Source organism: Mytilus californianus, unplaced genomic scaffold (assembly GCF_021869535.1).
Source record: "Mytilus californianus isolate M0D057914Y unplaced genomic scaffold, xbMytCali1.0.p SCAF_12, whole genome shotgun sequence".
NCBI classification, from domain to species: Eukaryota; Metazoa; Mollusca; class Bivalvia; order Mytilida; family Mytilidae; genus Mytilus; species Mytilus californianus.
Window position 1 is genome coordinate 16,424,835 of NW_026262604.1, and position 12,425 is coordinate 16,437,259.

Here is a 12,425-nt window from a genome sequence, read left to right on the forward strand (position 1 = left end):
AGGTTTTAAATGCGCCAAGACAGAGACGCAAACCCTGATGATGCACAGCATCGAGAATCTGTATGTAGGACTTCCTTGCAGAGCCATACACTATAGAGCCATAATCTAGTTTAGATCTTAACTAGAGATCTATATAAATTAAGTAAAATGTTGCGATCAGCACCCCAGTCGGTGCTGCCGACAACTTTTAAAATATCTAATGCTTTTAAACATTTCGATTTTAACATTTTGATATGGGGTAGAAAGGTTAACTTTTTATCGAAAATTAACCCAAGAAATTTGGTTTCATCAACCATTTTAATTGGGTTGCCGTACAAAGTGAGTTCTGGATCAAGATGCAATTTCCTTTTGTTACAAAAATGCATCCCGACCGTTTTTGAAGTAGAAAATTTAAACCCATTTTCCGAGGCCCATTTTTCAATTCTTCCAAGACATAACTGTAATTGTCTTTCTATGTTATTCATATTTTTGCCTCTATAACATATTAAAAAGTCATCAACATACAATGAACCTTCAATGTTACTTTTTAAAACTTCAACAAGGCTGTTGATTTTAAGACTAAATAATGTAACAGATAAAATACTGCCCTGAGGGACACCCATCTCTTGATCATACAGATCAGACATGGTTGAATTTACTCTAACATTAAATTGTCTGTTAGATAGAAAATTCGAAATAAAATTTGGCATATTGCCTTTCAACCCCATATCAAAGAGATCTTTTAAAATACCATACTTCCATGCAGTATCATAGGCTTTTTCTAGATCGAAAAAGACCGACACTACATGTTCATTTTTCGCCTCGTGTGGAGAGAGTGCCATGCTCTTTGCACGTTAAGAACTCTTTCAACAACTATTTGATGGGTCCGTAGGTGGCCTGTTGCAAGGCAAAATTTCTGTCCCCATCCAATAAACCCTCATTTTCCAGTGGTAGTTCAAATGTCCCCTAACATCATCCCGGATGGCCTCTATTATAAGACCTTCCTAATGACTTTATTACTAACTTGTTCTCGTCCTGAACATGCATGAAATATTTGCCACTGGACGTTAAGCAATACACGATCAATCAATCAATACTAAGATAACACAATGAAATTAAAATCATTAGAAATGTATACAACATTTTTATATTGTGTAATATATTCCAACTTCTTTTCATGAATGAAACAATACTTGTAATTGGAACACTATCACATAAATCATTAACATTGAAATGCGTCTTACAAATATTAGCAAGTCAATATAATTTATTAACATATTTGATAGTATATCTGCAAGGTATAGATTGTGGTTACATCTTCTTTTTTTAGTAGATACTTTATGTTTTGTTCTGTTATTACCAATAGGGCATCTAGAATAACACACTGATCTTCTCTGTACTTAAAATTATTAAAAGGTTTACCTAATGCAGGTTAAATTTCAAGTAATTTATTATCATCTTTTTTACTCTATTCATTTTTCAATATATTAAAACATATTCTCTCATATAAGATCTAAAATCGGTATGTAGTATATCTTGGTCATCCATGGCAGTTTTTAATAACTAAACGAGATGGATATTAGAACATTTAATAGAAACAAAAAATACTATACAAGCGAATGAAAATTGTAGTGTCCGAATATATAATGTGTTGTATAACTATGAACCATATCGTCAATTTCGGCAGATTTATCTTCGTCCGAAAAAATAAAACTAGTACTCGTTCTGAACATCAATAAAATATATTTGCCCCTGGACGTTTAGCTACCAACAAAATCAATCAACCGACATAATATACTAACAATATACTATTCCTGGAAGATAACTCATACTTTTCATTATAAAATACAAATTAAATCAGTCATGTCAGTGTTGGATGATGTGGTCAAATAGCATGAATAATTTTGTTATACAAATCATCCTGAACGACTGACTTTAGTGACGGTTAAATATTATGAATATGGAGCGCAAATGGTTGCACTCTAAATTGATTTTACTGACCACGAGTAACACGATGCGCGGCCACAAATACTTATCTTTTGGAGCACCTGATTTCATTCCTATGTTTTGTTTGGGTTTTCAATCTATATAGATAGACGAAGATGTGGTATAAGTGCCAATGAGACAACTCTTAATTTATAAAAGTAAACCATTATAGGTCAAGGAACGGTCTTCAGTATTCTATAGAATTTTTGAGAAATGTTGTTGGTTTATTTGTCATTTTTCTTTTTCTTTTTTGTTTTCTAATAGAAACTATTTGTGTTCAAAACTAACAATTGTCAATGTTGTGTACTTGTCATGTTTAAGCATGATATTCTTACAGGAAATTCATATCAATAGTTGAACGAGGACAAAGTAAAATTGTTTTGATTGTTCGTTGCGTTACGTCCGGCGAGAAATATTCCATATACATTCATGACATATTTGATTTTCATATGGTATAAGCATTTTTCATCGAGTTAATAAACTCGGTTGTATCTCCTTCTATACAGTTATAAACCGATCTTCCTCCGTCATTTTCCTGTTTGTCAGATTTATTTTAACTAAACAGACAATACTGGAAATAACTTGCACAAGAGGTTTTATCAGCCAGGATGTGAAATTATCGCTTGTTTAATTCTGTTCATTGCACATATGCAAGAGCTTTCATATCCTGGTATCTATGATGAGTTTATTCACAACCACGGTGTCGATTGCACTGTTGGCGGAGTTTTTATTCCCCCGAGGGAATCACCAGCCCAGTAGTTAGCACTTCTGTGTTGACATGAATTATCAGTGATATGGTCATAATTATAATTTTTTTTTTAATATTAAGGCTTTTCTACCTCAGGAATTCAAAAATTTGTAATCAAGTTCAAATTTTATGAATAAATTATACCTACCTGACATATGTCCGGTAGGATTTCTTTCTCTCGTTGGTATTTAATTCGCTCATCAACCGGAAGTAATAAAACCAGAACTCAGGTGTACTATGTTTTGACTTCCTGTCCAGGTAAACGAGATCAGTTTTCTTTCTCGGCGCTTGAAAGACAACAGGTGTTTTTCAGCGGGGTGAAAATTATAACTCAAGAGAACCGATGGTGGAAGCTACGGTAATGATGAATAGTGATAGTGAGCACGTGGAGGAACCGCGAGATGAGGGTGACTGGGGAATAGAAGTATGATCACCATTGGTCTTCCTCCGACCGGCAGTAAAACCCGTGCTAAAGTGGGGCGTCCGTTTGGCTGTGCGCGATGTACAAATTTGCAGCCACGTCCGGTCAGGTCCGATGCCTCGTGTAAAGAGAGTTCCACGCTCATTGTTGGTTGCTTAACGTCCAGTGGCAAATATTTCATGCATATTCAGGACGAGAACAAATTAACAATAAATACAATAGGTAGGTTCTGTAATAGGGGCGTCTGGGATTAAGGTCGGAGAAATTTAGACTGCCACGGGAAATGAGGGTATATTGGATAGGGACAGAAATGTAGCCTTGCAACAGGTCAGCTACGGACCCCTCAAAGAGTTGTTGCAAGGGTTCTTAACGTGCAAAGAGCGTGGCACTCTCTTTACACGAGGCATCGGATTTAACGTCCCCATTCTGACCGGACGTGACTGCAAATTTGTACATCCCGCACAGCCAAACGGACGCCCCACTTTAGCAAGGGTTTTACTGCTGGTCGGAGGAAGACCAATGGTGACCATACTTCTATTCCCCAGTCACCCTTGGGGGTAACAAAAATATAATGATGACAATAACATAAAAATAAAACAAAGTTCCGGTATTAAACACAACAGACATCAAGTATCCCCTGTTCTCAGTTCCATTAGTGTAAAGGGAAGAATACAAAAACTGGACGTTGCCAAAATACCTCACTTGTCAGGGTTATAGTTGACATTCTTTTAATCCCAACTGGCTCAGTAATTTTCTGACCGGATGTTGCTGTGTTCTTGTTATGTTTTGCAGATTAAATAAACGTCTTACTTTGGCAAGGATTTTACTGTCAGTCACCACATTTCTATTATTAAGTCATTTTTGGGCTGCATGTCTAAAGTAAACCATAACAGATCATCCATGTTGGGGAGAGAAAAATATATTCTGTTTGTGTGCTTATAGTGATTTGAGTCATGAACTGATTGACTTTTTGTTGCTTAATGTTCAGTGGCAAATATTTCATGCATGTTGAGGACGAGAAAATATTAACAATAACCAGTAAGGTCCTGAAATAGGGGCCAGCCGGGATAACGATCGGGGAAATTTATACTACCACTGCAAATGAGATATCTTTGCTAGAATAGTGTTTCGATCAACCTAGTTTCAAAGGGCTGGTTTTATAAAGAAATCAGACATTCAAACATAAGAAAAAGTGTACTTCAATGTACTAAATGAAGTGTGACATTTGTGTCTTTTTTGGAACAATCATTTTCAATTGTTAACAACTGAAGGTGAATTCTTTTTTAAAACTGATCCATCGTGTCGGTTCATTCGAAATGGGTAGATTTATGGGACTTTGGTGGCCAGAAAATTATCGAGGACGCACCAACTGTTTATTACAAGTAGAGGTACATTTGTTCTGATCTTCAATGGCAGCAAAGGTATTCATGAAGAAACATCAGACTACATAGCACTTACTGGCTGTCTAGATCAAAGCAGGTCTGTTACCATTTATAAATGAGAAAAACAAGTTGTCTATTTAAATACAAATAAGACAGTTTGTAGTCTTTAGATAGGGGTTTGAGCAGTTTTAACACAAAACCTGATGACTATATTATAAAAGAAAGTAATTAAAACATTAGGACTTTTTTCAAATTGATTTTGTTTTGTAAAATAAATATTTTGTTCATTTAAATGGTTGATTTATTTGTCACATTGTAAAAGAGCATTGAAAGACTGCTCCATCCATCCTTGAAACCATTCAATTGTTAACAAGGTGCAATAATAATTATTGTGTTACAACTAAACCAACATGTTGGTTCTGAATACTATAAAGCCAAATACGAAATTGAAAGATTTGTGAGACTTTCGTGGTCAGAAAATTATAACATGAGTCACTAGCTTTTTATAACAAGTAGAGGTACATTTGTTCTGATCTTCAATGGCGGCAAAGGTATTAATGAAGAAATATCAGACTACATAGGACTTCCTGGCTGTCAAAATCAACGGAATACAGCAGGTATGTTACCATTTGTAAATGAAAAAAAATAAGCTGTCTATTTACATACAAAAAAGACATTGCATAGTCTTTCAATAGGTGTTTCAGCAGTTTTACCTCAAAACCTGGTGATGATTTTATAAATGGAAAGTAATTGAAACATTAAGACTTTTAATCATTTGTAATAAATTGTTGGGTTTTTTAAATTGATTTTGTTTTGTTTATTATTTTTTTTTTAAATTTTAATGGTTGAATTATTTATCACATTGCATTTAAAGACTGCTCCGTCAGTCCATCACAAAATCAAGTTGTGTCTTTTTGTAACAATCATTTATTTGTTAACAAGGTGCAATTGTTTTACAACTGAACCACCGTGTTGGTTCTGAATACAATAAAGCCTATTGCGAAATAGATAGATTTGTGGGACTTTGGTGGTCAGAAAATTATCACATGAGTCACCAGCTTTTAATTACAAGTAGAGGTACATTTGTACTGATCTTCATGGGAGTTATATCCGACTCGCAGGACTTCCTGGCTGTCAAAATCAAAGAAATACAGCAGGTATGTTACCATTTGTAAATGAGAATTAATTGCTTCGCCGAGCGCATCTGGATACGACCGCAGAGGTCCAACCGTGAACAGTTAGGGGGAAAATGGACACAATATTCACACTTGATGGAGATCTGAATTTGGATTGTTATTAAATATTTGACACATAACAGGTTTCTGACACAGAATAACTGTAGTCAAAGAACTTGAATTGGTTATGTGATTTGAATTTATATTCATTTTTCTGCTTTTGTGCAATTCACTATGCTGTTGAGAATTGACTCCCTACCACACCCCCCCCCCCACCCAAAAAAAAAATACTACTTGAAGAAAATTTCTGAAATCTTGAGAACAAATTGTCCCCCCCCCCCCCCCTTTTCTTTCCCTAAAGATATGGTCATAATCTCTTTCAAATTTCCAATGGAGTTTGCAACCATAACAAGGGAGGTAATTGAAAATGTGTTTGAATTACTTCCCTTACACTGCTTTTAAATTATGTTTTGAACTTAAGTAATTGTCCATTAACCAGGACACCCTTGTTTTCCCCCTTTGTTTGCCCCTAATTCCGAAACGGTTAGAGCCATAAACCCCCAAAGCCACTTTTTTCCATCCCTTTGTGGTATGAAAACTTGTGGTATAATTTCAGAGAGATCCATACACCATTCCACAAGTTATTGTCTGGAAACTAGAAAAATGCTTATATAGGCCCCTTTTCGCGCGCTTATTCCTAAACCGTTGGGACCATAACCCCTAAAATCAATCCAAACCTTCCTTTTGTGGTCATAAACCTTGTGTTTAAATTTCATAGATTTCTATTTACTTATACTAAAGTAATTGTGTGAAAATCAAATGTCTTAGGACGACGACGACGACTACGTGATACCAATATACGACCGCTAAAATTTTTGCGGTCGTATAAAAACAATTTGTCTATTTAAATACAAATAAGATTGATTGATTGATTGTTGGTTGTTTAACGTCCAGTGGCAAATATTTCATGCATATTCAGGACGAGAACAAATTAACAATAAACACAATAGGTAGGTTCTGTAATTGGGGCGTCCGGGATCAAGGTCGGAAAAATTTAGACTGCCACGGGAAATGAGGGTATATTGAATAGGGACAGAAATTTAGCCTTGCAACAGGTCACCTACGGACCCCTCAAAGAGTTGTTGCAAGAGTTCTTAACGTGCAAAGAGCGTGGCACTCTCTTTACACGAGGCATCGGATTTAACGTCCCCATTCTGACCGGACGTGGCTGCAAATTTGTACATCCCGCACAGCCAAACGGACGCCCCACTTTAGCAAGGGTTTTACTGCCGGTCGGAGGAAGACCAATGGTGACCATACTTCTATTCCCCAGTCACCCTTGGGGGTAACAACAATATAATGATGACAATAACATAAAAATAAAACAAAGTTCCGGTATTAAACACAACAGACATCAAGTATCCCCTGTTCTCAGTTCCATTAGTGTAAAGGGAAGAATACAAAAACTGGACGTTGCCAAAATACCTCACTTGTCAGGGTTATAGTTAACATTTTTTTAATCCCAACTGGCTCAGTAATTTTCTGACCGGATGTTGCTGTGTTCTTGTTATGTTTTGCAGATTAAATAAACGTCTTACTTTGGCAAGGATTTTACTGTCAGTCACCACATTTCTATTATTAAGTCATTCTTGGGCTGCATGTCTAAAGTAAACCATAACAGATCATCCATGTTGGGGAGAGAAAAATATATTCTGTTTGTGTGCTTATAGTGATTTGAGTCATGAACTGATTGACTTTTTGTTGCTTAATGTTCAGTGGCAAATATTTCATGCATGTTGAGGACGAGAAAATATTAACAATAACCAGTTAGGTCCTGAAATAGGGGCCAGCCGGGATAACGATCGGGGAAATTTATACTACCACTGCAAATGAGATATCTTTGCTAGAATAAGTGTTTCGATCAACCTAGTTTCAAAGGGCTGGTTTTATAAAGAAATCAGACATTCAAACATAAGAAAAAGTGTACTTCAATGTACTAAATGAAGTGTGACATTTGTGTCTTTTTTGGAACAATCATTTTCAATTGTTAACAACTGAAGGTGAATTCTTTTTTAAAACTGATCCATCGTGTCGGTTCATTCGAAATGGGTAGATTTATGGGACTTTGGTGGCCAGAAAATTATCGAGGACGCACCAACTGTTTATTACAAGTAGAGGTACATTTGTTCTGATCTTCAATGGCAGCAAAGGTATTCATGAAGAAACATCAGACTACATAGCACTTACTGGCTGTCTAGATCAAAGCAGGTCTGTTACCATTTATAAATGAGAAAAACAAGTTGTCTATTTAAATACAAATAAGACAGTTTATAGTCTTTAGATAGGGGTTTGAGCAGTTTTAACACAAAACCTGATGACTATATTATAAAAGAAAGTAATTAAAACATTAGGACTTTTTTCAAATTGATTTTGTTTTGTAAAATAAATATTTTGTTCATTTAAATGGTTGATTTATTTGTCACATTGTAAAAGAGCATTGAAAGACTGCTCCATCCATCCTTGAAACCATTCAATTGTTAACAAGGTGCAATAATAATTATTGTGTTACAACTAAACCAACATGTCGGTTCTGAATACTATAAAGCCAAATACGAAATTGAAAGATTTGTGAGACTTTCGTGGTCAGAAAATTATAACATGAGTCACCAGCTTTTTATAACAAGTAGAGGTACATTTGTTCTGATCTTCAATGGCGGCAAAGGTATTAATGAAGAAATATCAGACTACATAGGACTTCCTGGTTGTCAAAATCAACGGAATACAGCAGGTATGTTACCATTTGTAAATGAAAAAAATAAGCTGTCTATTTACATACAAAAAAGACATTGCATAGTCTTTCAATAGGTGTTTCAGCAGTTTTACCTCAAAACCTGGTGATGATTTTATAAATGGAAAGTAATTAAAACATTAAGACTTTTAATCATTTGTAATAAATTGTTGGATTTTTTGTTTTGTTTATTATTTTTTTTTTAAATTTTAATGGTTGAATTATTTATCACATTGCATTTAAAGACTGCTCCGTCAGTCCATCACAAAATCAAGTTGTGTCTTTTTGTAACAATCATTTATTTGTTAACAAGGTGCAATTGTTTTACAACTGAACCACCGTGTTGGTTCTGAATACAATAAAGCCTATTGCGAAATAGATAGATTTGTGGGACTTTGGTGGTCAGAAAATTATCACATGAGTCACCAGCTTCTAATTACAAGTAGAGGTACATTTGTTCTGATCTTCAATGGCGGCAAAGGTATTCATGAAGAAATATCAGACTACATAGGACTTCCTGGCTGTCAAAATAAAAGAAATACAGCAGGTATGTTACCATTTGTAAATGAGAATTAATTGCTTCGCCGAGCGCATCTGGATACGACCGCAGAGGTCCAACCGTGAACAGTTAGGGGGAAAATGGACACAATATTCACACTTGATGGAGATCTGAATTTGGATTGTTTTTAAATATTTGACACATAACAGGTTTCTGACACAGAATAACTGTAGTCAAAGAACTTGAATTGGTTATGTGATTTGAATTTATATTCATTTTTCTGCTTTTGTGCAATACACTATGCTGTTGAGAATTGACTCCCTACCACAACCCCCCCCCCCCCCCCCCCCCACCCAAAAAAAAAATACTTCTTGAAGAAAATTTCTGAAATCTTGAGAACAAATTGTCCCCCCCCCCTTTTTTTTTCCAAAAAGCAATTCTTTCCCTCAAGATATGGTCATAATCTCTTTCAAATTTCCAATGGAGTTTGCAACCATAACAAGGGATGTAATTGAAAATGTGTTTGAATTACTTCCCTTACACTGCTTTTAAATTATGTTTTGAACTTAAGTAATTGTCCATTAACCAGGACACCCTTGTTTTCCCCCTTTGTTTGCCCCTAATTCCGAAACGGTTAGAGCCATAAACCCCCAAAGCCACTTTTTTCCATCCCTTTGTGGTATGAAAACTTGTGGTATAATTTCAGAGAGATCCATACACCATTCCACAAGTTATTGTCTGGAAACTAGAAAAATGCTTATTTAGGCCCCTTTTCGCCCGCTTATTCCTAAACCGTTGGGACCATAACCCCTAAAATCAATCCAAACCTTCCTTTTGTGGCCATAAACCTTGTGTTTAAATTTCATAGATTTCTATTTACTTATACTAAAGTAATTGTGTGAAAATCAAATGTCTTAGACGACGACGACGACGACTACGTGATACCAATATACGACCGCTAAAATTTTTGCGGTCGTATAAAAACAATTTGTCTATTTAAATACAAATAAGATTGATTGATTGATTATTGGTTGTTTAACGTCCAGTGGCAAATATTTCATGCATATTCAGGACGAGAACAAATTAACAATAAACATAATAGGTAGGTTCTGTAATTGGGGCGTCCGGGATCAAGGTCGGAAAAATTTAGACTGCCACGGGAAATGAGGGTATATTGAATAGGGACAGAAATTTAGCCTTGCAACAGGTCACCTACGGACCCCTCAAAGAGTTGTTGCAAGGGTTCTTAACGTGCAAAGAGCGTGGCACTCTCTTTACACGAGGCATCTGATTTAACGTCCCCATTCTGACCGGACGTGGCTGCAAATTTGTACATCCCGCACAGCCAAACGGACGCCCCACTTTAGCAAGGGTTTTACTGCCGGTCGGAGGAAGACCAATGGTGACCATACTTCTATTCCCCAGTCACACAAATAAGACATTGCATGGTCTTTCGATAGGTGTTTGAGCAGTTTTACTACAAAACCTGATGATTATTTTATAAAGGAAGGTAATTTTAACAGACGAAGATATCAGTAGTTATTTGGGACATTTTTATGACTTTCAATCATTTGTGATAAATTGTGATCCAGACCTATAAATTCAGCAGAAAACAGCTGAACATTCATGCTGGGGAGAAAAAATGCCAAATGCGTGTGTCCACCTATAACTGGATTGATTGTTGGTTGCTTAACGACCAGTGGCAAATATTTCATGCATATTCAGGACGAGAACGGGATTAAGGTCGGAGAAATTTAGACTGCCACGGGAAATGAGGGTATATTGGATAGGGACAGAAATTTAGCCTTGCAACAGGTCACCCTCAATGAGTTGTTGCAAGGGTTCTTAACGTGCAAAGAGCGTGGCACTCTCTTTACACGAGGCATCGGATTTAACGTTTAAATATTTGAACATTCATGCTTGGGGAGGGTGAAGAACATGCGAAATGTGTGTGTCCATATAGAAATGGAGGTTGTTGGCTTAGTAGCTGAATGAATGCTATCACAGTTCCAGCAGAAACGGTTACAGGTCTCACTTTTGAATATTGATGCTGGGGTGAAAATGCCAATTGCGCGTGTCCACATAGCTTAGTAGCTAAATGAAAGATATTACAGATCCAGCAGAAAACAATTGCAGGTCTAACTTTTGAAAATTGATGCTGGGGTGAAAATGCTAAATGCGTGTGTCCACCTAAAAGTTGAGGTAGTTGACTTAGTAGCTGAATGAAAGCTCTCGCAGATCTAATATTTGAACATTCATGCTGGGGGGATGCCAAATGCGTGTCTGCACCTAGAACTTGAGGTAGTTGACTTAGTAGCTGAATGAAAGCTCTCGCAGATCTAACATTGAACATTAATGCTGGGGGGGGGAGAAATGCCATATGCGTGTGTCCACCCTGTCACGACGACGACGCGATACCATTATACGACCACAAAATTTTTTTTGCGGTCGTATAATAAGATTTAATAATTGCTAAATGCTTGAAACGACAAAAATACTTATTTAGTTCATTGTCTTTGTTTATTTAACTATTGTTATGCACTGTACATTGCGACAGTCGGATGATGATTATGGAAGTTTTTAACGACCTTGAAGAGAGAAAAAACTGTAATGCTGCGTACTGTGGAAAGAGAAATAAACATAAACTCAAACTTACGTCATCCGAACATTATTCAGTTCTTGGCTGTTGCTCGAGCCGACACTACAATTTATCTCGTGCATGAGTTTATCATGGGATGCAACATGGATAATGCTTTTTTCGTGAAGAAACAAAGCTTGATAGGATATCAAAGCTACGGAGCAGACCCACTAGGGATATAGTAACCTTTATTACTTTAATAGTACATAAAGCGACAAAATTATTCTTAGTTTTAGGTAACGCAGATAGTCAGAGGACGTGATTCATCTCAAAAACGTGAGCAAGACAATATCTGTACCTTTAAAGTTATAAACACTGATTGCAGAGACAGCAATTTCTTGTTTTATGATAAATAGTCTCTGTATTAAATATTTTCAACCCCACAAATACTTTCTTAGATATGTTGTTACATGCTAGTATTACACCTTCGTCTCTCTGCTAGATATATATAGTGTAACAGGAGGGAGTCGGTGACGAGACCTCCCGTGACGTATAGTGGCTAGTACTTTGTCCCTATTCGATCCTCAAGATACCTGATATCAGATTTTGGCAGAATAGAGACACAAATCAAATAGAACTCAACAATTTATGTACAACATTCAATTAGAACAGTCAAATGAAATGAAAAAGAATAACTATTTCAAAAGTAAGTTCAAAAATGAAATGGAAAAGAAAAGTATTTCAGGTCAAATAAATGAAAATAAAATAGTTATTCAAATAAAAAACTTAGATAAAAAAGTAACTATATACTTCGAGTTGTGTTTTAGAATTTAGAAAATCGTATCAAAATAAAGCCAATGTAGTTGCTG